This window comes from Scyliorhinus torazame, chromosome 8 (genome assembly GCF_047496885.1).
Source record: "Scyliorhinus torazame isolate Kashiwa2021f chromosome 8, sScyTor2.1, whole genome shotgun sequence".
Lineage (NCBI taxonomy): Eukaryota > Metazoa > Chordata > Chondrichthyes > Carcharhiniformes > Scyliorhinidae > Scyliorhinus > Scyliorhinus torazame.
The window spans coordinates 111,300,952-111,327,460 of record NC_092714.1 but is presented as its reverse complement, the minus strand read 5'-3'; the positions used below and the strand labels follow the sequence as shown (position 1 = coordinate 111,327,460).

At 44.3% G+C, this 26,509-nt stretch overlaps 1 protein-coding gene across 5 annotated transcripts in view; it reads left to right on the top strand.

Annotated features, from left to right (window-relative positions):
* Window positions 1-26,509, top strand: part of LOC140428038 (transcription regulator protein BACH1-like) — a 101,716-nt gene that overhangs the window by 29,738 nt on the left and 45,469 nt on the right. For 2 of the 5 annotated variants that reach the window (XM_072514021.1, XM_072514020.1), the window contains exons 2-3: window positions 1,918-1,999; window positions 6,706-6,810. The exons of 1 other annotated variant lie outside the window; for it this stretch is intronic. The gene's annotated coding sequence lies outside the window, so the exon portion shown is untranslated. The remainder of the gene's footprint in view (window positions 1-1,917; window positions 2,000-6,705; window positions 6,811-26,509) is intronic. 2 more of the 5 variants (XM_072514022.1, XM_072514023.1) reach the window with 1 other exon arrangement.

Sequence of the window (26,509 nt, the reverse complement as noted above, 5' to 3'; positions counted from 1 at the left end):
GGACTTGACCTTTTTTTTGTTTGATATGGGGCAATGATATGGTTTACATTGCTCAAAATCAATAGGTAGGTTCATTTGTTGTTTCCTCTTTACTTCAGTCTACATGTCAAACAAATTCGTTTTCACAAGGTTTTGATCGCTATGGAATGTATTGGCTTTCATTAAAACTAAAGTAAAATGATATACTGGTTTTATGGCATGGAGCAAGTTGGGGTTTTTCTTGCCTCATAGCAATGATACAGCACTTTGACCACACTTCTTGGAAGTGTTTGAACTCACGTGTCTTATGTCTGCAAAGGAACGATAATGGCCTTGATTCACAGCTGCTTGTCATTATTACTCCTTATCTTGGCTTGCAGTTAATTCTCATTTGTAGTATTGAAATATTTCCAATGTTGTGAAAATTGCATGACTTGAGGATGTGCCTGAAATTTGTTTTTCTTATCGGTATGTACCGTTCTGCTTGTTTTTCAAGCTTTAGTGACCTTGGGAGTCAGTGTGATTGTCAATTAACAGTTGACAAATTGCTCTGCATTTAAGGTAGTTCATTTGAATGTTTGCATTAGTTAACCAATGGGAAAACTAGATTTGTTCTGCAAACTAGCGTTTCTAGTTTTTGTTATACTGTCCCTGAATTGTTTACAAACTATAATATGTTAATCTTGCTCCTACTATAGAACATTGTCCTGTTCAGTGAGGCATGTCTTATTTATACCTTTAAACATGGATTACATTCAAAATGTACTTTTCAGGTACAAAATGAACACTAACAAGGTGGCTTAGATGGCTGCTGAAGGTCAAGTGTTTTTTGAAATTTCTGCCTTGAGTCTCCGGAATGTTCCTGATTGAATAACTGTGGGTGGGGGTCTTCCCCTTGACTGGATGTAACCAGACAGAATTTGCACCTATTGTTTGTGGTTTAGACAAAATCAATGGGCTTCCAGACTTTAAGTTCGAAACTTACCAAACAAAGCTACAGAAGCTAATTTATTGTAAGTGTGTATGAACAGCCCCCCCCCCCCCCCCCCCCACAATCCATTCTCCGTTATGTAAGTAGTGACTTCTAGCTATAAAACCATTGTGGGTGGATAATAACAGTTGGCCATGTGACTGAAACCGTCCTTCCATCATACTCTTTTAACCCAAGAACCAGAGAGAAACAGAGTGGCCTGCAAAGAAAACAGCAAGAAACAACAGCTACAAAAAGGCAGTAACGCCAAAGCTTTTACTGCTACATCTTCAAGTCTCCTAAGTGTTTCTTTTCCAAGTCCACCAGAATGTAAACCTGACCTCTTGGTAAGAACACTGCAAATAACCAATTTCACAATCAATTGGAAAAATCAACCCTTTGAGGGAATCCTGCAAAAATGTTGATGTATGATTCCAGCTATCGAAACCATCTCTATGATTCCAGCTATCGAAACCATCTGTATGATTCCAGCTAGCGAAACCATCCTTTCGGAGTGAACCACTTCATTTGGTGGGCCTGCAATAACTGTTTTTCCCACGATGAGCCAAACGCACAAACTATCAACTATTATTTTGTTTACAACTTGTGAAAATGCATTACCCGCTTGAGTTTTAACTTGGGTATGTGTGTGAGTGTGCAGAGTAGCGGTTAGGGACTTTCCGGGTGAATGTGTGAATAAACAATCCCCTTTATTTAAACTCATGAAATCTTGCTACTGATTGTTTTATAAATTGACCACTCAATCAGATTGAGAAACATAAATGCCTTCCTACTCCAAGAAGTCACTAATTGTGGCCAGGAAGGAAACGGGAAAGAGTTTCAGTTCTCTCCCGTAACACTATTTTTAAAAAAAAAAAGTTTTGCATATCTGTTCAATGATCTTCAGCTATTTCAACAGTGATGCTCCATCTGTCAAAATTAAAATAAGTTTTCTGCTGATTCCACAGTTTTCAGCTCCATTCGCAACCAGTTTGGTAATGAAGCAAGTTAAAGGAGAACATGAGCAATATTCAGGCATGGACTGATATGGTAAGTAGCATTCATGCCACAAGTACCAGGTGGTAACCATTTTCAACAAGAAAAAGCACATCCACTTCCCTTGATCTTCAGTGACAGCACTATTGCCCAATTCCCAATATTCTAGTTATCAGCAATGATTGGAAGCTTCAATGGCACTAATCTTATCAACATTGTGCATTCTATGATGAGTAGCTTGCCACTTAACCCTCCTAACTCCCCACCTGTCTACATGGTTCAAGTAAGAAATGTGATGGTTTTCTCACCACTGGTCTGATTGAATGCAGAAACTACAGTACTGAAAACATTCAATAGCATCCAAGACCGAACAGTTTGCAGGAGCAGCTCCCTTGTTTTGAATTCAATATCCATCTACTCTATGGCTGCAGTGTATGTGATATTCAAGATGCAATGCAGTAAGTGATATTTAGTTGCTAGCTGATCTCTTTAAACTAAGGAAAAGCTTGTGGGGCAGCCATTCCCTGGTTCATTCCCCATGGCATTGTCTTGACCAAACAGAATATGAATTTAAACAAAAGCTTGGCAGTTAACTGTTCCTTATTGCATTTTCCATGGTTAAACCTGAATCAGAGATTACTTGCCAACCCATCAGCTCCCTCTTCTCATTCAGTATAAATTGTTCCTTTTGAGATTTGGTATTCTTGTATCTGTCCTGATGAGTATGAGATGAAAATCTTTGACAGCAAGCCTCTTTCTTTTCAGTATTACTTAATGTAAGAATTAAACATAACTATTTGCAATGTAACATCCTCTTTCATGTCTTAGACGTCCAAGCCTGATGTGAAGAACCTAGTATATTTGTCAACAACTGCTTGATCCAAATTTTTAAGCTTTAACAGATGAGACTGATTATCTCGTTAGGATGCTCTTCATTTTTAAGTAAAAGCACTAAATGCTGGAAATTCTCAGCAGGTCGGCAGCATTTGTCGAGTGAGAATAAGGGTTAACATTTCAGCTTGACCTTTTGGCAGATTTCTAAATTTCCTTTGTGTTTTTGTATGTCTTCACCTGCTTTCGCGAATGTACTTCAGTGGCTTTGTTCCTTTAGGCCTGTTTCAGTATCTTCACTTGTACAAGCCCTTATTGTTTTTAAAAATTGGTTTGCTTTGCCCCTAAACTTCACATTATTTTGAATTTTGTATCCTCTATATCTTTTGCAAGTGAATATGTATTTTGACAAAGACCTGGTGGTAATGTACTTCAGCTTAAATGTGAATTCACAATTTGAACCCTAGTAAGTAGCATAAAGAGGCACCTAATCATTAGACTAATAGCAGAATTTCCCTTTTATTTTACCCATTGAACAATGTGAATTCAAATATATTCTATCAAGGTGTTGGATAGGTAGACAAGAGAAGATTTGACTTCCTCTAGATTTTTTAAAGTTGGATCCCATGACAGTTTATTGAGTGAATGCACAATAAAGTTATTTCAACAATGGTTGTAGTGAAGGCACTTTTATCAGCCTCCGGGAAAGGAAAGACACATTTACCAACATTCATACTCTATAGAATCACTGCAGTGCAGAAGGAGGCCATTCGGCTTAGTGAATCTGCACCGACCCTCTCTGGACTGGGAGGAAGCCGAAACACACAGAGGGAACCCACATGGACACTGGGAGAAAATGCAGACTCCACACAGTCACCCACGGTCAAAATCGAGCCCAGGTCCCTGGCGCTGTGAGGCAGCAGTGCTAACCACTGTGCCACCATGCCACCCCAATTCCTGGTAGTTATTTCGTCATCCATTCTGAGAAAGATGTGCGATTCTGTTTAACTGTTGGGTTGGATTTTCAGCTGTGATTACGTCGACTAGCTGCTGTTTACCATTAGTGCTTAAACATAATGATTCGCTGCAGACTATTGACTTCCGGCACCATTGGAATATGTACGTTACATCACACCAACTAAATAACTTCCAGAAAGATTGGTTTATTTTACCCAATTAGTTCAAAATTGGACAAATATTTTTCCTGTATCTGCCCTTTTCCATCACTTTAATCTGGTCTCTAATGCACAGCAGTTTGTGTAAGAGACTTCCTTATTTAGATTGAATTATCTGCCATAGTACAAACCTTGTGGCATCAAAGCACTTTCAAATCTGACAAACCAGTAAAGTTTGTTTGCATAGTGCATCCTCCCAGCTGTCAATATTTTTTTTCTCAACTCCAAAGGGCTCAAAATTTTTTATCCTTAAAGAAAAAAGCAATTTAAAACCAAGATTTGTTGGAACAATTCTAATGTGAAGAATCAATTTCTCTAGGCCTGTTATTTTGACTGCTTAGTTCAGTGACCGCTCACAGCCAGTGAGTGCACCTTCAGTCCTCACTTAAGTTGTGGTTGTGTTTCTGAAAATCGTGACTTCAAGTGAAGCAACTGTGCACGTTTTGTAACCAACACGGGACCCAGAGGGCCAGCCCGATTAGGCTCCCCGTGAGTCTCGTAGCGTACCAGCTTCCCTGCTGAGGAGCAGAGTCCCTTGCAAGTGGGAGAGGAAACCTGAGTATTTAAACCTGGCCTGAGTGTGAGCTGGCGTGGCAGTTGCATCCGGGGCCTGCGCACATAGGTTTTCAGAGATATGAAAAGACTATCTTTCCGTTCCCAATGCTTTCTGTGTGGTTGCTTCTGTAAACTCCATATTGGCAATGAGGATAAAGTGGAGCTGCAGACGGCGTAGTTTTCGCTGTGGCCGGCCACCTCTCTGCGGAACCTATGGGGGACAGTTCGACCGCCTTGTGATGCCACACTTTGGGAAGCTGGAAGCATTCGATGCAGTAATGAAGATTGGTCCCAATATGCCGAATGGATGCACCAATGTTTCTGGGCCAACGCCATTGTCAGGAATTAGTGGCAGACTGTTATCCTCTTGACAGCCTGTGGGGCCCCCACTTTCAGTGTGATCAATCTCCCGCCATCTTGGACTCAATTCGCAGATCTGTTATCACTAGTGGCAGTGCATTACAACCCAAGCCGTTGCTCATTGTTCAGCGCTCATTTGGAGGAACCGTACACAACCACAGGTGCCATCCCACGGGTGACTTGATGCCAAAATGCAGGATGCCGACTGCAATGGAGGTTCCGATGTTTCTGATGGGGAGCCTCCTGATGACTTGTCGCCGCGGCTTTCCAGACAGCGGCTTTTGCCAGCTCTCTATATGCCACCTAGCCCTGCTTCGCCAACACTTGAGTGGCAGCCACTGGCTAAGAGGTGCAGAATTCCTCCTCCACCTTTGTTGGACGAATGTTCGGATTTTGCGGGGAGGAATGTTGTAATCCCCACGGAGCTTCCTGTGAGTCTCGTGGAGTATGAGCTTCCCCACTGAGTGGCGGACTTGCTTCATCAGCGGGAGAGGAAACCAGAGTATTTAAACCCAGCCCAAGTGTGAGCCAGAGCTGTCGTCCCATCTGGGACCTGTGTACGTAGTCTTTTCGTATCTCTGTGAATAAATCTTTTGTTCCCAACACTTGCCGTCTGGAGCATGAATTGTGGGTTACTGTTGGAATCAGTATTAAAAGCGGAGTTAGATTCCTTTTGGATGTTTCTCACCCAGAAAAACAACATGCGGGTTGAAATACTGTACTATGCAGCGAAATAACTTGCAAAATGAAAGAAATCACTAAATATATAAGAATAAAAGAAATAGTATATGAATCCCTATTGGATAACACTCACCAGCCTCCCTTTTCAGTCCCTTAGGTTTGAGGATAACTTGTTTGTGCTCCGGTTCAATGGATTCTGACATGGTTGATTTCAATGCACAATCTGCAGACCTGCCATGTTTGGGTCAGATGTTGCTTGGAGAGTCAGGTCGATAAGTTGTTTGGAGACTTTTGCACTCTCTCCCTAGCCTTGATTTGCCTCTGCAAAGTTGAGTTTGTCTGTGTTTGGTGCCTTCCATTTTGGTTGGTCATCATGAGTTGGGGAGATGTTTGACCCCTTCAGGGTCATGCTTTGGGAACATCCCCTAAAGCATTCCAGTGGAGGTGGCTGTGAGTAATTCATGCCTTGATGCTGGGTTCTCACTGGCTTTAAAATGACCTCTTCAGGCTGCAGAGTTAAACAAAGTCCTGACTTGGCATTCAAAATAAATTAGAAATTGCTGGGTGAAGCTCCTGAAGGGCAAATGCTGCTGTGCCTTGTATCTTTAACTCAAACAAGTGCAGAGACAATTTTACCCATGTACTCTACAATCGCAAATGCTGTGCCTTTCTCTCAAAGACTTTTAATATAGCGTCTCTGCCTCACAAGAAGGAAAACTCCGCCGCAGGCATGCCTGGGACTCCAAAATTAAAACCAGCTTGCAGAGTTTAGCAGCTCTGAGTTTCAACTTCTGCTTTTCAAAAACAATTCTGTTTGTTCAAATATTTTGGGGAAAAGTTTATTCCAGCATTTTTGAAAAAATTGCAAATCCTTTTGAGTGCAGTCGAATGCCTCTCCTTATACTCAATTCAGAGCAATGAAATGTAATTACAGCAAACAATGTAAAATTGAAGCTGAAGGCATAAATCAGGAGCTGCAACTTTAAAACAATATGACTTAAAATGGGGTGACTGAAAGCGGGGATATTACACTTGAATAATTGTTACAGTAAAGATCAATGTATAAAGATCAATGTATAAATCTTAAGCCATGATTTGTTTGTGTTTTCTGATAATTAATTTAAAAAGGCACATTAACCAAGTAAAATTATGTTACAGTAAAAAGAATGATGTGGGATTGCTGTGGCAGGGTTATTCAGGAAAGCAATGATGTGAAGAAACCGGAAAATGCTTGCTCATCGTTTGTCAGCATAACTGCATGAGGTCAGCACTTTGATGTTTCATTGCAGGTCTTTGCTGATTGTCACAGTCATGCTGCATCGTTTGCAGCATTTGGTGTGTAGCAAAAACATCTAATATATAGATTATAAAATATACCTCGTGTATTTATGCCTATTCCTTGGAAAATGTATGCCTCAATAATTGTAAACAGTCAAACTGTCCATTAAACAACTATATATTTAAGTAGGATGTAAAATACTGGTTTCCTAGGAGTTATTTACTTCGTACCTGCCCTAATTTTTCCATCTACAATGTTGGTCATTGTAAGTGTGAATTAACCGAGCATGAGTTCTTCATATGAAGGATGAGAGACCATCTTGAAAAATGTAATGTCTTAAGGGGACTTGATAGGATAGGTTAAAGGATATTTTCCATTGTGGGAGAGATCAGAACTAGGGGCACAGTTTTAAAAATAAGGGGCCTCTAATTTCAGACTGAGATGAGGAGACATTTTTTCTGAGGGTCATGAATCTGGAGCGCTCTTCCCAGAAAGCAGTGGAGGGAAGCAGAGGTAGTTAGATTCTTTATTAACAATGGGAGTTGAGGGGTATAGGGGGAGGAAGGAAAGTCATGTTGAGGCCATCATCAGATCATCCATGATAATGATCATGCTGTAGCTTAGTTGGGCTACACTTGGAATATAGTATTCAATTCTGGTTGGCAAACTACCGGAAGGATGTGGGGGCTTTGGAGAGGTTACAGAAGAGGTTCACCAGGATGTTACCTGGTATGGAGGGCATTAATGATGAGGCGAGGTTGGATAAACTCGGTTTGTTCTCACTGGAATGATGGAGGTTGAGGAGCAACCTGATAGAAGTCTACAAAATTATGAGGGGCATGGAGAGAGTGAATAGAGAGAAGCTTTATCCCAGGGAACATAGGTTTAAGGGGCGAGGGACAAAGTTTAGAGGAGATGTGCGAGGGAAGTTTTTTACACAGACAGTAGTGGGTGCCTGGAATTCGCTGCTGGAGGAAGTGGTGGAAGCAGGTACGATAGTGACATTTAAGGGGCGCCTTGATAAATACATGAATAGGATGGGAATAGAGGGATACGGATCCTGAAAGTGTAGGAAGGTTTTAGGTTAGACAGGCAGCATTGTTGGCGCAGGCTTGGAGGGCTGAAGGGCCTGTTCCTGTGCTGTACTTTTCTTTGTCCTTTGTTTGAACAGTAGAGCAGACCAGAGGGGCTAAATGGTCTATTCCTAATTCGTATATTTGTATGCAGTGAGTGTTGATATAACTGGGACATAATTCAAATAACCAAGTCATTGAAATGAGCAAATTGATGCCTTTAGATAATTGTTTATTTAGCCATGTACTGAATTTAGATATATTTTTTCCCCTGGAATATGATAGGGAGGTCATGTAGAAGTACTGTGCAGTAGATAGTGGTATGGGTTGGAACTGTTGACATAGTGCTGTATGGTACAGAAGAGGGGCTTTGAGGGCCTGGAAGTTTGAGTTGGTACTTCAATTTTGGAATAGTGGGGATGGAAATTGTGCAATGAATTTTGAAGAGATGTAGTAGCAGGGTACAGGAAGAGTGGGGTGGTAGCTCATTGGAGCCAGGTGTTTTCAGAATAGTGCTCAAGAAAAATGCATATGCTTGTTCATGTCCAGTAAAAGGTAACCAGGTATAAGTAAGAGGTCTTGCAACACCAGGTTAAACTCCAACCAATTTGTTTTGAATCATTAGCTTTGGGAGTGCAGCTCCTTCCTTGGGTGAATGAAGAGGTGGGTTCCAGAAACACATTATAGACAAAGTCAATAATGCACGATACTTTGAATGCGAGTCTTTGCAGGTAATCAAGTCTTTACAGGTCCAGGCGGAGCGACTGGAGAGAGGGATAATCACAGGTTAAAGAGGTGTGAATGGTAGGATTTTGCAAACCCAGACCATATGGTGGAGGATGAACGTAATGCAACATGAATCCAAGGAGTCGGTTGAGGCTGTGCTCGTGTGTGCGGAACTTGGCTCTCAGTTTCTGTTTGGCAATTCTGTTGTTGCGCATCCTGAAGACCGCCTTGGAGAATACTTACCCAAAGATCAGAGGCTGAATGCCCTGGACTTGGACTGCCGAAGTGTTCCCCGACTGGAAGGGAACATTTCTGCCTGGCGATTGTCGAGCGATGTCCATTCATCCGTTGTCGCAGCGTCTGCATGGTCTCGCCACTGTGCAACACTTCGGGACATCCTTTCCTGCAGTTTATGGGATAGACAACGTTGGCCGAGTTGCACGAGTATGTACCGTGTACCTGGTGGGTGGTGTTCTCGCGTGTAATGGTGGTACCCATGTCAATGATCTGGCACGTCTTGCAGAGGTTGCCATGGCAGGGTTGTGTGGTGTCATGGTCACTGTTCTCCTGAAGGCTGGGTAGTTTGCTGCAAACAATGGTGTGTTTGAGGTTTTGCAGTTGTTTGAAGACAAGTAGTGGGGGTGTGGGGTTGGCCTTGACAAGTTGTTCGTCATCATCGATGACGTGTTGAAGGCTGCGAAGAAGATGTTGTAGTTTCTCCGCTCCAGGGAAGTACTGGACGTCGAAGGATACTCTGTCGGTTGTGTCCCGTGTTTGTCTACTGGATGCGAAGGACACTCTGTCGGTTGTGTCCTGTGTTTGTGGTCCAAGGAGGTTGGTGCGGTTTTTTGCTGTGGCGCGTTGGAACTGTCGATCAATGAGTCGCGCGCCACATCCCATTCGTACAAGGTATCAGCGTATGTGGTAGACAGCGTTAGCCGAGCCGCACAAGTATGGACCGCGTAAATGGTGGGTGGTGTTCTCACATGTAATGGTGGTACCTATGTGGATGACATCAATACGTTCCATCCCACCATCAGACTCACCACGGACTACTCTCCGGTTGCATTCTTGGACACACTCATCTCCATCACCTCAGCACTTTGCTTTACTGCAAGCCCACAGATAACCTCACAATGCTCCACTTCGCCAGCTTCCACCTAAAACGCATTAAAGAAGCCATCCCCAATGAACAAGCCATCCGTATACACAGGATATGCTCAGACGAGGAGAAATGTAACAGACATCGACAGACGCTGAAAGTTGCCCTCGTACGAATGGGATATATCTTTCGACTCATCGACCGACAGTTCCAACGCGAAATAGCAAAAAACCGCACCGACCTCCTCGGAAGACAAACACGGGACACAACTGGCAGAGTACCCTTCGTCGTCCAGTACTTCCCTGGAGCGAAGAAACTATGACAATCTTCGCAGCCTTCAACACGTCATCGATGAAGACGAACATCTTGTCAAGGTCATCCCCACAACCCCACTACTTGCCTTCAAACAACCGCGAAACCTCAAACACACGGTTGTTTGCAACAAACTACCCAGCCTTCAGGAGAACAGCGACCATGACACCACACCAGGTACGCGGTACATACTCGTGCGACTCGGCCAACGTTGTCTACCTCATACACTGCAGGAAATGATGTCCCAAGGCGTGGTACATTGGCGAGACCATGCAGACGCTGCGACAACGGATGAACGGACATCGCGCGGCAATCGCCAGGCAGGAATGTTCCCTTCCAGTCGGGGAACACTTCAGCAGTCACGGGCATTCAGTCTCTGATCTTCGGGTAAGTATTCTCCAAGGTGACCTTCAGGACGCGCGACAGTGTAGAATCACCGAGCAGAAACTGATAGCCAGATTCCGCACACATAAGTACGGCCTCGACCGGACCTTGGATTCATGTCGCATTACATTCACTCCCCACCATCTGGCCTTGGCTTGTGAAATCCTCCCAACTATCCTTGTTTGAGACGATTCACACCTCTTTAACCTGTTATTATCCCTCCCTCCAGTCGCTCCTCCGTCTGGACCTGTAAAGACTTGATTACCTGCAAAGACTTTCATTCAACGGGTCATCTTGCATCATTGACTTTGTCTACATATGTGTTTCTGGAACCTACGTCTTCATTCACCTGAGGAAGGAGCTGTGCTCCGAAAGCTAGTGATTCAAAACAAACCGGTTGGACTTTAACCTGGTGTTTTAAGACCTCTTACTGTGCCCACCCCAGTCCAAAGCCGGCATCTCCACATCAGGTATAAGTTAGTTAAAGAACTCACTACACATTCAATTCTGATTGCAAGGTAATAGGTGAAAGCATAGTGATGATGAGTTTTCTTGGGATGGCCTGTGAAAGCCAGGTGAGGTTATCAAGGTGAGCCATGCACGCAGAAAAGAGCAGGGTGCAGGCATGGTTGCCAAATGGTGGGAAATCCCTTTTGCTGATCTCATCTCTCAGTAATGAAATCCCAAAAGCTTTGTTCCCAGAGAGTCGGCATTAAGGTCCCTGAGGACTTGCAATATCTTGAAGCATAGGAGTTGTCAGGAGTGAACCTGGAGAAGTAGTAACTGATGCATTGGGTGGGGACCAAATATTTTCGGGCATGAGAAAAGTGACACCGTGGGCAGAGCTCAGCCTGCCTTTGGGATGGAGCTGGGAATAGTAATCAAGAAATGAGTATAAGCTAATGGTAAATTTAAGTACGACAGAAATCCGGTGACAAGTGTTGCAGGAAGCAAGAGTGATGATTCAAAGTAATATTTGCGGCACAATGTGTATATAGTCTTGTATTTAGTGTGTTTTGTTAATCGACTATCAGTATCATGACTGTTACTTTCAAATTTTCATGCCATACTTGAGCTTGATTGGCTATGTTAATCAAGCAACAAATCACAATTGAACAGGTATAGAACATAGCAAGTAGGACTGAAGATTCAGTTGATTTTAAAAACAAATCTTCCAATCAAAAATTAGCAGTCAGCCAACAGCAACTAATACAAGGAACAGAATGGGAACCAATTAAATTGCTCTCAATCATCCCAAGTCAGTTTTCTAATGAGCCTTGTAGCATAAACCGATTTAAAAATACAACATTTATTAGGAAATACTTCAGATATTTCCTATGTTTTCAGATGAGGCTTGTATCTCAGTATTTATAAAATATCTTGAGGCTAGGGCGGCATGTGGTGCAGTGGCTAGCACTGGGACTGCAGTGCTGAGGACCCGGGTTCGAATTCTGGCCCTGGTCACTGTCCGTGTGGAGTTTGCACATTCTCCCCATGTCTGCGTGGGTTTCACCCCATAACCCAAAGATATGCATGGTAAGTGGATTGGCCACGCTAAATTACCCCTTAATTGGAGAAAAAATAATTGGGTACTCTAAATTTAAAAAAAAAAAATATTTTGAGGCTTTCCTTGATTTTACTTGCAAGCGAGAGTTCCAGGTTGACTTGCTCACCAATGCAGGCCTTCCCAAGAAAATCACTATGACTATGCTGTCGCCTTTTACCTAGCAATCAATTGATGAATTTGTAGTCCTTGCTGCTAACCAGAGTAGGTGGGGACAAGCAGTCAGCAAGGGTGTGGAAAAAGCAGAGGAAAGCAAATATGACCAGATAGTGGGAAAGAGAGCCCGCCAGAAGAAAGAAACTCGGGCCAACACTATACATCTGTGGAAGGGACCACAACTCAGGAATTGGCCTTTACAGCTACAATGGATAATGTTCCATAGATACATAGACGATAGGAGCAGGAGGATGCCTTTTGGCTCTTTGAGCCTGCTCCGCCATTTATCACGATCATGGCTGATTATCCAACTCGATAGCCTAATCCTGCTTTCTCCCCATAGGCTTTGATCCCATTTGCCCCAATTGCTATATCTAGCCGCCTCTTGAATATATTCAATGTTTTAGCATCAACTACTTCCTGTGGTAATGAATTCCACAGGAATTCAGTGTTTCATGTTCAAGCCAGAAGTAACAGCAGTCCAATGGTTGGACAAAATGGTTATTTTATAATGTTTCAGCCTATCACTTTCTTTTAGCAGAGGCTCAATTAGTAGTAAGTAATGACAGTTTGTTTGTGCACCTATGTCTACTAACCCCAGAATTATTTTAATGATTGACAGCAAGATTATAAGCACTGTGTCAATCTTTGCTCTTATGCATCAGTGAAAAAATATTGAGCACAAATGTTCTCGCAATCATTGGAAGTCACCAGAATTGGTGGTTTTTAAGTAAAAGAAAATCAAAACCATGTTAAGTATATAGTTTTCAACTTTGTGAAAAAGTGCCCAGGTTAAGTATAACGTTTTCAACTTTGCGAAAAAGTGCAAGTTACTATATGCATGGTGTTTAACAAATATGCCATGGGGAGGGGTCATGTGATGTGAGCACGGGAGCAGCTGTGTTTTTATGAGCTCTGGCTCTACTTGTGTCTCAACCCTTTATTTTATCCTTCTGCACATTCCATAATTACGTTTGGGATATATGTTTTGCACTATGTTTCTGGAAGATCCTGGCTAGATTTTAGCAATGACAAACAGTTAAATCTTTTGATTGAGGCGGCTGGGGTGGGGCTCAGCTTGCAGTGGTGGATTTGCTGGTGAGAGGGTCTATGCCTTGGCAGTGCTGTCAGCCTCAAGATGATGGCTGCCATTGCAAGTGATGTTCTGAATGATGGTCTCAGCTGCAGGGTTTTGTGCTCACTTTGAACTGCGAAATATCCCTTGGAGATTAATGGAAGTGAAGAAGTTATTTGATAGAGCAAGCCCCCTATTAAGGGCTCGTCTTCAGTCCTTGGAAATTCTGTTGCATGGTATATCGACTATCCTGACCAACTTTGGGAGTTGGGACCACTCGGTGAGTGTTCGCCAGCCCAGTCTTTTAAGAGGAGCCGGGGACAGCTTCCCGGCCGAGTTTCCGAGAAGGCTGTCATGCTTTCGCAATCTCTATTTGAAGGCTGGGTGTTTGGGATTTTATGCAACACGTTGTATCTGGTCTCGAGACCTGGGGTCGGTTGGAGACTCCGACCACTGGCCTTGTATTGTTTTGTCCTCTGCTCGTTGTGAGGGGTGGCTGGAGAATTGCCTCCTCCTGCCAGGGCCTAGGTTCCTTGCTGCCTGGGTGTCAGGACAACAAGGTGGTGGAGATGAAGGTGGTTTGTTTTTGATGGAACTTTGGCGGTATCCTGAATGTTGTTCGATGATCCTGTCATGGCTTTGGCCTTTCCAATAGCTGGTGTTATTATCCTGCAATTCAATAATCCTGAACTTAATTCCCTTGTGATTATTCGATTGATATCATGTTATTGTTTCTCTTTTTCCTGCCCTGGGTGTATGATATATGAACACTAGTTGACTGTTATCTTGATTTTGCAAAAAGCATACTGAGTCGGTAATGTGACATGTGGTTTATGCACAGTCTTGCCCTTTACAGTCACATCACTATGGACCCGGGTTCGATTCCCGACTTGGGTCACTGACTGTGCGGAATTTGCACGTTCTCCCCGTGTCTGCGTAGGTTTCCTCCGGGTGCTCCAATTTCCTCCCACAAAGACATGCTTGTGAGGTGAATTGGATATTCTGAATTCTCCCTGTGTATGCCCGAACAGGCACCGACCGGAGTGTGGCGACTAGGGGCTTTTCACAGTAACTTCATTGTAGTGTTAATGTAAGCCCACTTGTGACAATAATAAAGATTATTATTTTTATGTGTTGTAATCATTACATTTACAAATTAGGAGTGCATTTTAGACACCCCTCCCCTCGTTCATAGATTAGATGAGTAGAGCAGCGCGCGGGCAGGGTGGTGGGTGGATGGCTAATGTGGTGGTAGGTGTTGTGTTAGGCAAGTCCTTACTTGGATTGAAGAAAGCTCCAAGTTTATCTGTATCGGGTTTTTATTTTGCATTTTTGTTACTTATGAGCTTACGAGAATCTGAGCTTATCTCCTACAAAAGTCCGGACATGAATCCTAGAGGACTGGGTTTGTTGAGATTTTTTGAGGTTGGCACTTCTTGGAGTTGGTTGTGTAAGGGGAACTGTGTGAAGATGTGTTGCTGGGTGAAGTCAGTTAATCCTTGCTTGTTTTGTTGAGTCTGTATGCTGTGGATCTGGGTTTTTGATGAGGGTAGTATAATTGCGGTAGAGATGGCCTTGTATGGTGGTTCCTGTGTGCCCTCCTCTTTGAAATTGGGCCTTCCCTTGGGAGATATTGTTTCTGTCTCTTGATTAGGTAGTGCAGCTCTGTCCTATAGTATCCTTTTTGTAATGGCGTTTGGGGTGCTGGTCTGTATCTGAAATATTTTGGTTATTCCTATCGTTCTTCTTTTATCTGGGTTTCTTTTCCGTACTGGGGTAGGCAGCGTCCTGTTGCATGTCCTGATTTGGTATTTTTCACTGCGTGCGTGTGTGTGTGTGTCCAATAATGTCTCTGGCGTGACAGGAATTGAGGGAGATGGGTTCTGCTGCATACCCAAAAATGGTGAAAATACTTGCCCTGAATTCTCGTTGATCTTTTAATTAATCACAGCGTGGGAAAGTGTCCACTATTTCATCATATTTTCATGGCCTTATCACTTCTTTCTTTGAGGTGTATATAGGTGCCGAGTTCAGTTTAGAGATTGCACTGGGCCAACTATATTGTTCTTCTGTCCTCTTCAGTATCTGTGTATGCTGAGACATTTTTGCTAAGCTTTACCCATCCTGAGGTATTGTTATTTGTTCAAATGGAAAAACTTCAATACAAAATACATTTATAAAAAAAAAAAGATATGCCATGCTGCATCCATACTACACTTTGAAACTGTTCATAATATGTTCTGTTATTTCATTAACTTCATTCACTGGTGTATATATATCATTTTCATGTGTCTGCAAGAAAGCATGGTAACCAGTACAATGAAGGTGAAAATTTCATAAGGACGGTACCATTACTGAGGTTGGGGAAATTATTCTGAATTCAAACCTTTCATAATTATCGAAATATACTGTCATGTGAGAGTACCTTTACGAAATGGGTGTTTATAAATGGGTGTGTATATAAATATCTGTAGTGAGAGTACCTTTAAGAAATGGGTCAGAATGTGGGTGGAACTGGGCTGTCTGTCAGCTTTTTACTTTCATTTTAGGCTGTTTGCTTCAGGGTGTGTTTTAGTTTCATTTTCAGCGTTGGAGCTGAAGCCAGACAGAGCAGGTGTACTGTTGAACTCTCTGCCATCAAAAGACTATCTCTTGATCATTTGGTGAATTCAGAATTATAAATGTTCTCTGTGTGAATGTAAACCTAATGTGCTTCTGTTAAAAGGTGTTTTAAAGTCATATGGATGTTAAAAGGAAAGCTTAAAGGATTTCTTCGTGTTGTAGTCTTTGGGGGTTGTATTTGAATTAATGGTTGCTAAGATGTTCAGTGTATGTTTCAAAAAGGTTAACGTGAGTTCACAGAATAAACATTGTTTTGCTTTAAAAATACTTTTCCATTTCTGTTCTCCCACACCTGTAGAGTGGGCCGTGTGCGCCCCATACCACAATCTAGTAAAGGTTGTGGTGAACTCCATGATACACTTTTGGGTTCTCTAAGCCCTGGCCCATAACAATACACTTCGACAATAGTGCGAAGGTCAATTTCCCACTTTGTTGGCTAGATGCCAATATACAGCTTGATGAGAGTTCCAGCTAGTATTGAAGCACAAGACTTAAGCACTGCAATCAGAACGATGTTGTGGGTCCCGTGGGCTTAATTGTATGCAGTGTGCTCCATTTTGTCTTGGCATTTTGGACTTGGTTTTTGGGACCCAGGTGCAAGGGAGGCCATTTTGATGCCAGTGATAATAATTTGATTAAATTCACCACATTATGGAAAAAGGTTAAAGGTAGATCTGGAGTAAACATTCTCAAATGGGAAATGGGCAATTTTACTTAGTTGAGATGCGGAGTAGCAAAAGTGAGCTGGAAACTGATTTACCTTCAAAACGTTATGTCGCAGAATTTGGAGGCATGAAAAGAAGGTGGTGAGGGGGCAGAACGAACATGTTCCCACAAAGAAAAATGGTGAGACTCTTGAATCTAGAGCTGCCTGGATACCCCTTTACCTCCTTTAACACACTTATTAAAACCTGTCTCTTTGACAAAGGTTTTGGCTGTCTGACATATCTCCTTATGTCATTAATGCATCTGTGAAGCAAAAGACTTCTATTACAAAGGTGTGATATAAATATAAATGAGTAAGGGATAGATGGAGTAATTACATGCCAGTCAGCCTATACTAGGCAGTGGTAATTATTGAGAAAAATTCTGAGGAGCATTATTAATTGTCATTTTGAAAGGCACAGATTAATCAAAGACAGCGAGCATGGATTTATTATTGGGAGGTTGTGCCTGACTAACTTCATTTAATTTTGATGAGGGTACTGCATTTGACGTAAGCTACATGGGGTTTAGCAAAGTTACATCATTCAAAAACAGTGTTAATTTGGACATGAAACACACAGCTCTACCTTGCCACCACATCTCTTGAAATGTTGCTAAATTAGCAGACTGCTTGTCTGACATCTAGTTACTGGATGAGCAAGTATTCTCCCCTTGGACATGGAACTAAACCGTTGTTTTTGGTCCCCAATAAAGCTCTGTTCTCGAGCTACTGACTCCATCCCTCACCCCGACAACTAACTTCAAGAGGAGCTTCTGAACACTTCCATGGTAGCACTATTTCCACTTCCGTAGCGGTGCCTGGTTCAATCCCGCCTCAACTCATCTACCACTATAATCTCATCCAGGTCTTTGTTTGTCTTTAGATTTGATTATTCCAGTACACTCCTGAGGAAGTATAGGCACTGTTGTGCTTTCTTGGTCATAGCATCGTTGTGGGTGGACTGGGACAGATTGGTGATGTACACACCTAGGAATTTGAAGCTGTCAACCATCTCCACCTCAGCACCTTTGAGGCAGAGAAGGGTGTATACGATACTTCGCTTCCTGAAGTCAATGACCAGCTCCTTCATTTTGCTGATGTTCAGGGAGAGATTGTTGTTGTTACACCATGCCGCTAGGTTCTCTACCTCCCATCTGTACTCTGACTCATCGTCGTTCAAGATCCGGATCTGTCATCAGCAAACTTGTGGATGTAGTTGGAGCCAAATGTTGCCATACAGTCGTGTGTATGCATATCTAGGGATTATAGTAGGGGGCTATGTACGCAGCCTTTTGGGGCCCCGGTATAGAGGGCTCTCGTGGAGGAGGTGTTGTTGTTTATCCTTACTGATTGTGGTTTATGGGTCAGGAAGTCGAGGATCCAGTTGCAGAGGGAGGAGCCAAATCCTAGGTTTTGGAGTTTTGATCTGAGCTTGGCTGGGTTGATGGCATTTAAGGCGGAGCTGTAGTCGATGAGTAGGAGTACTTGTTGTCTAGATGCTCCAGGGATGCGTGTAGGGCCAGGGAGATGGCGTCAGCTGTGGATCGGTTGCAGCGGTATGTGAATTTTAATAGGTCAAGGCATTCTGGGAGTATAGAGTTGATGTGTCTCATGACCAGTCTCTGGAAGCACTTCATAATGATAGATGTCAAGGCCATCGGACGGCAGGTGTTGAGGCCCGTTTCCTGGTTCTTCTTTGGCACTGGTACGATGGTTGTCTTCTTGAAGCAAGCAGATGGGAACCTCGGAACGGAATAGGGAGAAGTTGAAGATGTCCGCAAACAAACCCGCCAGTTGGTCCACGCAAGATCTGATTGCATGACCAGCGACTCCGTCAGGACACGTTGCTTTCCGAGGGTTCACTTTCAAGAAGGCCGATCTGACTTTGGTTGCTGTGACGGTAGGTATGGGTGTGTCTGACGCTGCTGGGGCAGTCGACAATGGCTTGATGGTTTCCTGCTCGAAACAAGCATAGAATGCATGGAGTTCATTGGGGAGGGGTGCGTTTCTGCCAGAGATTCTACTCTACTTTGTAGCCTGTTATGTTGTTTAAGCCTTGTCACAACCGACGACAGTCTGCATCGTTAGTCTGTGACTCTAGCTTAGTCTGGTGTTGTCTCTTGGTATCCCTGATGGCTTTGCAGAGGTTATACCTGGATTTCTTGTGTAGGTCAGGGTCGCCTGCCTTGAACGCCTCAGACCTGGGGATTGTACACACTACGTTCTTTGACACACATTCTTCTACACACTTGCTGTTGGTGACATATTCGTTGAGGTTGGCCGCTGAGTTCTTAAACATGGACCAGTCCACTGATTCCAAGCAGTCGGGTAGGGGCTCTTCCGTTGCCTCAGACCAGCATCGCACAACCTTCTTAACCAAATTCTCCCGCTTAAGTTTCTGCTTGTATGCTGGGAGGCGGAGCACTGTCATATAGTCTGATTTTCCAAAGTGCGGTCGGGGGATGAATTAGTAGGCACTCTTGATTTTTGTGTAGCAGTGTTGGTGCCCCTGGTGGGACAGGAGATGTGTTGCTCGAATTTTGGCAGTACACTCTTGAAGTTGGCCTGGTTGAAGTCCCCGGCCATGATGAACAAGGCCTCAGGGTATTCTGTTTCATTGTTATTTAATGCTGTGTACAATTCATCAAATACCACCTTCACGTTCGCCTGGGGTGAGATGTAGACCGCTGTGATAATGGCAGAAGTGAACTCCCGTGGAAGGACGTATGGGCAGCACTCCACAGTCGGGTATTCCATGTCCGGGGAGCGGTAGTTAGCTTGGGTCGCCACATCCGAGACCAGGAGGAGTTGGTGAGGAAGCAAACCCCTCCACCCTTTTTGCCCAAATCTGGTGTATTGAGAAGCCGTCAGGTTGTATGGCACAGTCCAGTGAGGCAGGGATGAGCCATGCCTCCGCGAAACAGAGCACACAGCAGTCTCTTACTTCCCTCAGAGGTAAGTCTAACGTAAGCTTGTCCAGCTATCCACATAGTGTGGAGTAAGGTCTGATATAACAATCCCAGAGTACCCAGCTCCCACCACCCCTGAGAGTAATGCCATCCCCACTATAAAGAAATCTATTCTGGAGTAGACCCAGTGCACGCGAGAGAAGAAGGAAAACTCCCTCTCCCTTGGGTGACCTGTTCATCCTCTGGCCTAATATGCAATTGAAATCTCTCCCCATAATCAACTTGTGAGTCCAGATGGAGATGGCTGCCAACACCTTTCTGATAAAATTTGTGTCATCCCAATTAAGTGCATAAATGTTCACTAATGCGCACCTGCTGGCAACCCACTCACCATACCATACCGCCCCACAGGGTTTGTCAAAGTACAATCACCATCAAATTTAAAACATTTAGCCTTGTTTTCAAATCCCTCCTAGCCTCTCCCTATCCCTAGGATTCTTCCAGCCCCACAACTCTCTGACATCGGCACTCCTAATTTTAAATGACAAATGATGATGGTAGAGTTAGGGACTTTGGCTGAAAAGTAGGATTCTGAGAGTATGACTGTTTCAAGCTGTTGATTGCCTCATTCTTCTAATTCTGGCTCACAGCTCCAGATGTTTGTGTTGCGAAAATATAAGTAGGAAATACTAGAGTTTTTTTATTTTGGGTTAGTGAGAAGGACTTTGCAAAGCTGAGTAGACTGAGTGAATCTGGTGCCTTGGGTTGATGCCAGATGGGTTGTCCAACCTTTATTCTGATGGTTTACGGTGGAGTATTAGAACAGCGTGGCTTGCTTCAAGCATTTTGGAGGGTGAATGAGTTAACCACTTGCTGTGCTGCTAACTTTTTATTCATGAGTTTCTTTTTTTACATACTGTGGTGGGATTTGAACTCCTGTCTTGATTATTTGTCCAGACTTAGAATGATAGAATTTATGGTGCAGAAGGAGGCCATTCGGCCCATCGAGTCTTCATCGGCCCTTTGAAAGAGCCACCCTACTTAAGCCCACACCTCCACCCTATTCCTGTAACCCAGAACTGCCCCTTAAACACAGTCACAAACATCCCTCACCTTTCCTCAAATCCCCCTGCTGAGCCCCTTAACTCAGAATTTATCTTCTCCGATCATAGGAAGTTGTACAGATCACCCAACCAAGCTGCTATCCCCGGTGGCGATGCCGACCGCCACTCCAGAATTTGCCGCCGTGCAATCAGAAAGGTGAAGGTCATGACATCGGCCTTCCTCCTATCCATTAGCTCCGGCTTCTCTGAAACCCCAAATACCGCCACCAAAGGGTCTGGGTCCACCTCCTCCTCCATTATCCTGGGTTAGAGCGCGGACACTCCCTCCCAGAATCTTCCTAATTTTTCGCAATCCCAAAATGTGTGCGTGTGATTTGCTGGTCCTCGCCCACACCTCTCACTCATCTGCTACCCCCTGAAAGAGCCCACTCCTTGCCTGAGTCACATGCACCCTGTGCACCACATTAAACTGTATCAGGCTCATCCTTGCAGAAGAGGAGCTCCATCCTACCCGACGCAGTGCCTCACTCCATACTCCCCAATTGATCTCTCCTCCCAACTTCGCTTCCCATTTCTCCTTGATCTTTACCACCCTCCCTGCTCCCCCAGCCACTTGTATATATCCCCAATTCTTCCCTCCCCTTCCACATCCGGAAGCATCAGTCACTTCAGGGTGTATCCCGGCAACCTAGGGAGCCCCATCCAGACTTTTTGCGCAAAGTCCCTAACCTGCAGATACCTGAACTCTCTCTCCCTCGGCAGCTCTACCCTCTCCCTTAGCTCCTCCAGACTGGCAAACCCTTCCTCCAAATACAGGTCCCTCACCTTGACCAGCTCCACTTCCCTCCACCTCCTGTATGTACTCCTCCCTCCCCCCCCCCCCCCGGCTCAAACCCATGATTCTCGCACAGCGGCGTTAGCACCGACATCCCTTCCATCATAAAATGCCTCCTCAACTGATTCCATATCTTCACTGCTGTCTGCACCACCGAGCTCCTTGAATACCTACTCGGAGACATTGGCAACACTGCCGTCACCAAAGTCCTCAAACTAGGCTCGTTACAAGATTCCTCCTCCATCCTAACCCACTCTTCCCCTTCTCCTTCCCACCACGGCTGCACCATGTCCACATTCGCCACCCAATAATAATGAAGCAAGTTCGATAGCGCCAACCCCCCCCTGCTGCCTCTATCTCTGTAGCAGGGACCTCCCCACCCTTGGCAACTTCCCCACCCTACAAAATCAGAAATGATCGTGTCCACTTTCTGAAAAAAGGCCTTTGGTACAAAGATCGCAAGAGCTTGAAAGAGATAAACCAGAACCTTGGCAGAATATTCATTTTCACCATTTGGACCCTCCCTGCCAGCGTTAAGTGCAGGGTATCCCACCTCTTGAGATCCTCCCTAGCCTCCTCCACCAGCTTCGTTAAGTTCCACTTATGGAGCCCCGTCCATTCCCTCACTACCTGAATCGGCAATTACCTATACCTATCCCTCGCTACCGTAAATGCCCCCCCCCCCCCCCCCCCCCCCCCCCCCCCCACCCAAATTAGCCCGCTGTACCAGCTCATTCACCGGGAATACCTCGCTTTTCCCTACATTCAGCTTGTACCCCGCGAACCCTCCAAACCTCCCAGCAGGCCCATAATCCTTCCCATACTCTCCAACGGATCAGAAACATACAACAAGACGTCATTGGCACAGAGCGACACCCGATGCTCCCTCTGTCCCCTCATAATCCCTCGCCACTCTGCTGAACCCCGAGAGCCATCGCCAATGGCTCTGTCGCCAGCGAAAACAGCAGTGGTGACAGCGGGCACCCTGCCTCGTACCCCTGTGTAAGTCAAAGCTTTGTGAGCTCATATCATTCGTCCTCGCCCTTGGTGCCACATACAGCAACCGTACCCATGCCACAAATCTCGGCCCAAACTTTCCCAAAACTTCGAACAAGTACCGCCACTCCACCTGTTCAAATGCCTTCTCTGCGTCCATGGACACCACCACCTCTGGTACCAGAGCCCCCGACGGATTCATCACCACATTCCACATTCAACAGCCGTCTTATATTGCTCGTGAGCTGCCTGTTTGATCTTCTGTCACCACCCCGGGGGGACACTCCTGCATCCTCCCTGCCAACAGCTTAGCCATACTTTCACATCCATGTTCATTCGTGATATGGGCCTATATGACCCACATTCCACCGGGTCCTTCCGCTTTTTTTGGCATTAGTGTGATTACTGCCTGCTTCATTGTCTCCAGCAACTCCCCCTTCTCTAGTGCTTCATTAAATGCCCCCAACAAATGTGGTGCCAGGTCCGTCGCCAATTCCTTATACCCATCTGGCCCAGCGGTCTTCCCCGACTTCATACCCCTGAAATTATCCAGCACCTCCCTCACCCCAGGGGCTCCTTCATCGCCTGCCTCTTTGCTTCCTCCACCTGGGGAAATTCCAGCTTGATCAGAAACCGCCCCATGTCCCCCTCCTCTTCCCCTGGGTCTGCCTCGTAAAGTCCCTGGTAGTGCTCCCTAAATGCCTCATTTGCCTTCCCTGGCTCTGACACCACATCCCCAGTCCGTATCTTCAATATTTCCCTGGATGCAGCCTGCCTCCGCAGCTGGTGCGCCAGCATGCGGCTCGCCTTCTCCCCATTCTCGTATTGCACCCCTCTTGCCCTACACAGTTGCTCTATTGCCCTCCCTATTGTCAGCCTGTCAAACTGCCCCTGTAACCTTTTCCTCCTCGCCAATCCCTCCACGGTGGGCACCCGCGAATATTCCCTGTCCACCTCCACTATCTTGCTCACGAGACGGTTATGTTCCTCCCTCCTTTCCCTGTCCGCACGAGCCTTAAACAAAATAATTTCCTTCCCGGGTCACTGCTTTCAGTGTTGCCCAAAAAATGACCGTCGACACCTCCCCATTCTGATTCAACTCCACATACTCCTTAATCGCCGCCCACACCTTATCACAGAAACCTCCATCCACCAACAACCCCGAGTCAAACCTCCACCCCGGCCTCTGCTCTCGTCCCGATCTAAACCGAATCCCAAGCCAGTGGGGCGCATGGTCCAAGATAACTATCCCCACATACTTTGCCCCCTCCACCCCAACCAAAATCTCCCAACTCACTACAAAGTAATCAATCCTCAAATACACCTTATAGACATCACTAAGGGCAATTTAGGATGGCTAATCCACCTAACTTGCACGTCTTTGTACTGTGGGAGGAAACCGGAGCACCCGGAGGAAACCCACGCAGACACTGGGAGAACGCACAGACTCTGCACAGACAGTGACCCAAGCCAGGAATTGAATCTGGGACCCTGGAGCTGTGAAACAACTGGATTAATCGTCCAGTGACATAACCACACTGCTATCCTACCCACTGAATTTAAGTTTTTTTAATTTGTTATTGGATGGCTCAGTCAAGGACCCGAGATAGTCAAGAAAGATCAACTTCCAGTTGAGGGAGATATTAGGAAATTAGGTCCAGAAGTGAGATCAAAGATGTAGCAGGCAATTTGGGGTTAAACCGACTTGAGGGAAAATACTGCCAGTGCAGAGTCAGAGGGATATGCCCATACCTGGCTGCAGTTACATTGTCCCAGTCAGACTTAAACTCATTAGTGGGAGTACACGGGATGCCCCCAGTTCCATTGTTCGAGATACACCTGTCTGACCAGCTATTAGCCCATTACAGAGTCTGATGGCCTCTTTGTCTGTCAATGGGTGGTTAGTTGCATTTCAATAGTATGGCCCCAGTCTTTTGTATACATGGAAGTGGGAGATCATACAGTCAAGATAACGATTATGGGTTCAAGTATGGAAACCCTAGCAGAGAACCTTTGTTTGAGTGGCTTGGCAGAGCTTAGAGACGGAGAGAGGAAAAAAAACCTGTTTTGACCAGATAGAGCAGAAGGCTTTGGAAATCGACCGAGAGAGGTCATGAAAGTAATCTGTTAGAATTGAAGTTTAAATATTGTTTTCTTTTCTTTTGTTACAATAAAGCTTGTTTAGAAAATAACCAAACCCTGTTTCTTATATTATCACTACTGGAACAAATCTATCTTTCTGCACTGTCTTAAAACTTTAAAAAAAGATTGCGGTTCTGGTTTAGTGTCTTAGCCACTGTTGAGTGCTGACCAGGTATCCGTGATAGGGAGTTGAAAAAATGTAATTGCTGCAATCTGGGTTCCTGTAGTTAAACCGTGGAAAATTGTGGTTTAGTAATTATTTTCTAACACCTTCTGATCTGTTGTGAGTCTGGTTAAAGCCACTTTATTTTTGTACCTACATCATTTTGTGTGTGCACTGTTTATAACAGTAGCTGCCTTCTGAGAATACATTAACTACACACAATAATATGATTATGAATGCGTTACACCAGGTGTAAGCTGATGTTAAATGTGAGGGTATCCCAAAACCCAGAAAGGTAACTTGGAACACCGGTTCGTAGTGGTGTATATGTTTTTTTGGAGTATAATATGCGGAATGGTGTGCAATCCTGTGCGAACAGTCCTGTCGTTGTGAACAATTAATAAAGAACATTAATTAACTTAAATGAAAGACAAAAACTCACGCGACAAGAAGGAATATAATACATCATGGCACTAACATAATGATGATTATGCACACAATTTTGCATGAAACTATCCTTTGGTCCCCCAATTACCATCATTTACCTGAACTCTGAGACAACCCTTTCCCAAACAACATCCAATTTTAAGTAAATTTGTGAGCTAAGTCCAGCCAATAATCACCGCAAACTGGTTAAGATGGCCACGTCAGGTTGACAGCCTTCAGGGTCAGCGAAAGCAGAAAATGGCGGCTGCTTTCAGGAGAATATATCTGCAACTTGCTGCACTTTTGATATGAGCTGTCTCTCTCCCTTGGTGTTCTACAGTCATACTATTTCTTTCCCTTTGATATACACCCAGTGGTGATGGCTTTTGGCAGGCCATTTCCTTATCTCTCCACTTTCAAGTTACCATCTCTTTCGCCTCATTGTTTTCTCTAGTCACATAAGTAAAATACTTACTGATTGATCTCATCAATTCACCAGACACTTGCTTCTAATCAACTCCGATTTCCTTTTGGCCTTTTTATGTCTTAATTTTCCCCCTTCTAAACAAAGGCTCTCCATCACTGACATAATGGGCAATACATCTGGATTCGACTTTTGGTTTTCTGAATTAGAAAAACATCTGACTTAACTAATAAATTACTTTTTAAAAAGTCACTCAGACATTGATGCAGAGAAATAGATTTGGAATGCTCTATTAGGATGTATCGCAGCAGAAACAATTTGAAAAGATGTTCTTGCTATGAGGGTGAAGGTTAAAAGCTCTGGGATTTGGGTGAATAATCACAGCTGTTGTATAAACTTTATAGTTTCTGCTTACTGGGCTTAATTACTATGATTATGTTCATGAGTTTACTTTATGTAATGACTACAGGATTTGAAATATTATGTTCATATGTATATTGTACAATGTATGAATTTCCTGTGTTAAGTGGCAGGGGAGGAAAATAGGTTTCTAGCCTCTAACTTTGTTCATTGCTCCACGGTTATATCACACTTTAAAAAAAAAAATTTAGAGCACTCAATTCATTTTTCCAATTAAGGGGCAATTTAGCGTGGCCAATCCACATCTTTGGGTTGTGGGGGCGAAACCCATGCAAACACGGGGAGAATGTGCAAACTCCACACGGACAGTGACCCTGAGCCGGGATCAAACCTGGGACCTTGGCGCTGTGAGGCAGCAGGGCTAACCCACTGCCACCGTGCTGCCCTGTTAAATCACTCTCTTGTGCCTGCTTGCTCTCCTTTCGCCCAACCCCGCTCCTTTTGCCCTCCAACCAGCAGGAGAAAAGCTTTCAATTGATGAATTATGAATCCGCTACATGAAATGTTGCCGTTGTCATAAGGCTACCTGTATAATTTACAGAATGGCCACCGTTGACTATTGTAACATCAGATTCATGTAATCC